This window comes from Miscanthus floridulus, chromosome 5 (genome assembly GCF_019320115.1).
Source record: "Miscanthus floridulus cultivar M001 chromosome 5, ASM1932011v1, whole genome shotgun sequence".
Lineage (NCBI taxonomy): Eukaryota > Viridiplantae > Streptophyta > Magnoliopsida > Poales > Poaceae > Miscanthus > Miscanthus floridulus.
The window spans coordinates 137,980,664-137,985,993 of NC_089584.1; positions in this window are offsets into that span (position 1 = coordinate 137,980,664).

A 5,330-nucleotide genomic window follows, 5' to 3' on the forward strand; every position below is an offset into this window, starting at 1 on the left:
TGTCGGTATAGCGGTGGAAAGATCACCTTGATGTAGCACGGTCACAATATGCCCATATTTGTCAATGGAGAGGACACTCAAGATCTTTCTCACAACGTCTGATGGTGACATTTGAGTAAGTCCAAGCCCATTGACTTCCTCTATAAGAACATTTAAACAAGAATACATTTCATTAGCACTTTCTTTGGGAAGCATCTCAAAAGAATTTAGCTTTTTAATTACAATATGATAGCGTTCCTCATGCTCACTCTTGGTTCCCTCATGGAGCGCACAAACGTCCGACCATAGTGTATGAGCGTCTTTGTGGTTTCTTACACGATTGAACATATCTTTGCAAAGGCCTCTAAAGATAGTGTTGCGAGCCTTTGCATTCAATTTTTCATAGTTTACTTCATCGCCTTGAAGTTGTGCGGCATTCTTAGGTGTTGGGAATCCTTAAGAGGCGGCTCTAAGAATTCCAAAATCTAGAGCTTCTAGGTATGTCTCCATGTGAATTTTCCAATATGGAAAATCATCCCCCTCGAAGATAGGAGGAGGTCCATCCCCGTGAGACATCTTGCTTTAAGCGGTTAAGCTTAAAAACATGAGCACGAGGCTCTAATACCAATTGAAAGGATCAAGATGCCCAAGAGGGGGGGGGTGAATTGGGCTAATTCTAAATTTTCTTTCAATAATCAAATCCTACGGATAGCCCAATTAACCCCTTGTGCCTAGAAAAATGTTTTTATCAAATTAACGCACAAAAGACTTGCAACCTATGTTCCAAACTTACTCTAGCATAGCAATTCTATGAATGTAAAGACAAGTATTGAATTGCTCAAAGTAAATACTTAAAGTAAATGCTCAAAGTAAATGGAGAGAGGAACGCGATGATGTTTTGCCGAGGTATCGGAGAGTCGCCACTCTCCACTAGTCCTCGTTGGAGCACCCACGCAAGGGTGTAGCTCCCCCTTGATCCACGCAAGGATCAAGTGCTCTCTACGGGTTGATTCTTCGACACTCCGTCGCGGCGAATCACCCAAAGCCGCTCACAACTTGAGTTGGGTCACCCACAAGCTCCGCCGGGTGAGCACCAAGCTCCCAATCACCACCAAGCCATCTAGGTGATGGCGATCACCAAGAGTAACAAGCATGAACTCTCACTTGACCACGTGAAGCCTAATGAGAAGATGGATGCACACTTGTCTACTCTTGATTCACTAATGAGGTTTCACTCTTGGATTCTCAAATCACAAACACCTCACTAGGACCTTGCTCTTTTTGGCACTCATAAACGTGTTTCTCAGCTGTTGGAATGAGCAAAAGCAACTCCACACATGAGTGGAGCTTCTATTTATAAGGCAGCCTGAAAAACAAACCGTTATGAGCTTCTGCGGGATGACCGGACGCTCCGATCGTTTTGACCGGACGCTCCGATCAGTTCAACCCGCGCAATAGTTTTCAAGTGATGACCGAACACTGTCAGGGTCCGGTTAGTACTGACCGGACGTGTCCGGTCGCTCTTGGATGCTTACTGTAATCGACCGGACACTGGATACTCAGGGTCCGGTCACCACTGACCGGACGCGTCTGGTCATACTTTCTCAAGTCTGGACCCTTACTGGAGTCGATCGGACGCTGGCCCTCAGCGTCCGGTCATATTGACCTTTCAGCGTCCGGTCACACCAGACTTCTCCTCAGTCAAATGAACTGACCGGATCCTGCGGCCAGCGTTCGGTCGCACCGAAGCCAGTGTCCGGTCAGTATTTGACCCTCCATTCACTTCCAACTCTCTATCATATGTGAATGAAGTTTGCTCCAAAGGATCTTAGGCATTCATAGGAGCTACATAGAGCTAGTTTTAACAAGTATGCACCAAACCTAACTCACTAGACTCAACTAGGTCAAGCTACCCGTCCATACCCTCCTTAATAGTACGGCCAAAGAAAAAACAAAGTCCTAAACTACTCTAAGTGTCTCTCCAACTCCAATCGACACTTAGAACTAGTCGTCCTTAACCTCGTCGTCAATCTTTTGAAAAACCGAAACAATTTCCATCGTAGGGGCATGACAACCTCGATTGCCCAATCGATCTCCATTACCATGACCTAACTTAATTGCCTCTGCAAAACACACGTTAGTCATAGTAATCTTGTATTGACATTAATCACCGAAATCCAACTAGGGGCCTAGATGCTTTCACGTCTCTTCAATCCCTATTTGACAAGCCCAACGTCGATCGGGTTAAAAATACCGCGCTGTCTAGCAAACTCACGTATCTTGTCTTTGTGATGTTTAACGGAAAGGTTGACGTAGTCAGGTCCATATTCTCTCTTTCGTGCAATTACTTGCTTCCCCTTCAGTTCATCCAAGAACTTAGCTTGACCATCATAATATTTTCACCTGTATTTTCTAGTGCTCTGTTCAAACGATAAATTATATCATATATGTCTTAGCAAAAGAAATAAAATACGATTCCATGGTTACCATAAAAATAACCAATCTCATCATAGTCAATCATATGGCCGCAATAATAGTCTATTCCAAGCTCCAAAGGGACTAGATCGTAGTTGGATTTAACACCACATTCGCACTTGACTGGCGGTGCTTTGTAAATTAACCTTTCTTTCTTCTTTTTCTTTACTTTTGGAGGTTCTTCGGGCCATTTGTTCTTAGGACCATACAACCACTCCTTGAAACGACACTTTGCCATTGAATATACCTAAATAACGTGGCATTAGTACATGACTCATATAGCTCAACATTTCAACACATACACTTTGCACTTACTTTATGCTTGTTTGGACACACAAACTCCAACGTATTATCAGGGTTTATCATGGCTCAGTCTTCGTAATGACACAGAGGAGGTTCCTCGAGTCATCTAACTGCGGCTAAGTGTTTCTCCTTAGCCATCATTGGAGGCGGGTTAGGAGGAGGTGGAACCCACCGCTCGAAATGCTCTCGTGGATGTCACCCTCTCCACCAATCGTCGAAAAGGAGGTACCTAGGGTCAAACTTGTCTGCACCGTCGATCCACTGAAAGAAAAATCACCTCTTATGGGCCTACACAATAAAATTCCAATAAAATATTAGTAACCTAGTAATACAAATGAAGAAGAAGAAGCATACGGAAACAATTACTTATATTAAAACGACTACACGTGTAGAAGCAACGAGCCGCTGTGTCTGGATGTCTCGATTGAAACACGTCCACCGGACGACCATAGTCACAGTTAGGGACAGGGAGTTCAGGAGGGATGTGGCATCTTTGCTAGACTCGTCGGGGTACAATTCTCTAGAACGAGCCCGTTTTCGCCATAACTGCTCCCGAAACATGTCTTCCATCTAATAAAACGGTTCAAATTAAACATCAATCATAACAACGTAAATTAATGTAAAATATAATCATTTGCAATGCAACTAAAATAATATAACTGACAATTAGAGCAACAAAAATATACATGGTAAACATACTTCTAACTAAATAATTAACCTTAACATTGACAAAATCAAACTAATATCTTCCATAGACTTAAGCTCCTATTCATAATATACCTATCCACTATTCAAACAAAAATAAAATGTGCGTCATTACCTTGTACGGGGACGAGAAGGGAGGGAGGCGACCGGGGAATGGAAGGAAAGGGAGGCGGCAATGGAGAGCCGGACGGGGGCCGGGACTGGCCACGTCGGTTTTATTCGACTCTGCCGCGCCACGGATCAGGGCGCGGCAGTGCCGCGCCAAGATCGGTGGCGCGGCAGGCCCTGCCCCGTCAGCGACTCCGGTCGCCGCCACGTCAGTCCTCTTCATGCATGGCGTGATATAGGCATTTGGCCACGTCAGGACAACAGGCGTGACCAAAAGTATTAGTTAAAAAACCGTTGCAAAAAGTGTTAAAATTAAAAAAAAAATCGCCCGAGAGATCCTGGACCTCGGCCGCCGGTGCGGGTGCGCTGTATGTGGGCGGCGGTGCAGACGTGACGTGCGGTTGCGCAGCAGGGGTACGAATATACGAATGAACTGCATGCATTTAGGAACGGTGGTGGCAGGAGCGGTCGCTGGTCGGTCGCCGGCGTGATGGTTGCGTTTGCGTTGCGGTCTTTCGGCGGCGTGGGATGCCGGTGCGTGGTCGTTGGTCGCCTTTTGGCTTGCCCAAGCTCATGCTCATCAACCTCGCGTGCCACGAGCCGGCCGACAGGTTCGGCGTCAGGCGGCTGGCGGCTGCCTGCAGGTTCAGTGTTCCATTCCACTGTTTGGAGAGTTCGTTCGTCCCCTCTGCATGAGGACAACATACTACTGCCTGCCGTGTGCCGTCGCAGTATGTATGCCCCTCCGGATCATGTCCCTTTCTACTTAATTATGGATGCTGATAATCATGCATGCATGATGCACCCGAGACTGGTTTGCCGATGCTGATAGCCTGAGCGGTGGATTTTAAACTCTCTTGAATTTCTACGATCACTATGAGTTAATTTAAACTCTCTTGAATTTTATCAACAAAAAATAAGTTTATATTGGTTCAACCAACAAGTCCTACATCTAGTTATGTTCCTTAGCACCCAAAGCTCAACAGCCTGTTCGGGAGACCGTAAACGATCGTGGATTATTTACTGCTGGCTAGTTTGGTGTGAGAGAAAAACACTATTCCGGCTGAAAATTTACGATCGTTTACGACTAAGCGAACAGGCCGCAAGTTTGCAGGAGAGGTTCTAACTTCCAACTAGAGGTGAGAGAGTTTGAGAAAGTAGAAGTTAAAGTGTGTGAAAAAGGGTGTTTCTAGTGCGTGAAAGATGAACTCCTATCTTGCCTTGGCCAAGAGACATACGGATACATATGAATAAGGTACTGTTTAGTTGGCAAATTTTTTGACGAAATGCTACTGTAACACTTTCGTTATTATTTGGCAATTAGTGTTCAATCATAGTCTAATTAGGCTTAAAAGATTCGTCTCGTGAATTTCGTCTAAACTGTATAATTAGTTTTATTTTTTATTTATATTTAATGCTTCGTACATGTGTTCAAAGATTCGATGTGACGGAAAATCTTGAAAAAATTAGTATTTTAGAGTGGAACTAAACAGGCCCTCATATGATCACGGCCCTAAGGAATAGTGCTAGTTGTTGCGCCGGTTGACGTGTTACATCGAGAGAGGCCTAGTACCAATGTCATGGCACGTCAGGTGGCGGGGAAGTCTTCCTCGGGCAGGCCTATTGTTGCGAGGTAAAAGCAGCTACAATGGTGGCCCATTCCGAGTCAGTGGAAAGTATCATCACAGTGTTGCTCTCTCCGTCCAGAAAAGCTTTCGATCCTCCAACTGTTCGGATGACTGTTTGGTGGCGGGATCGTG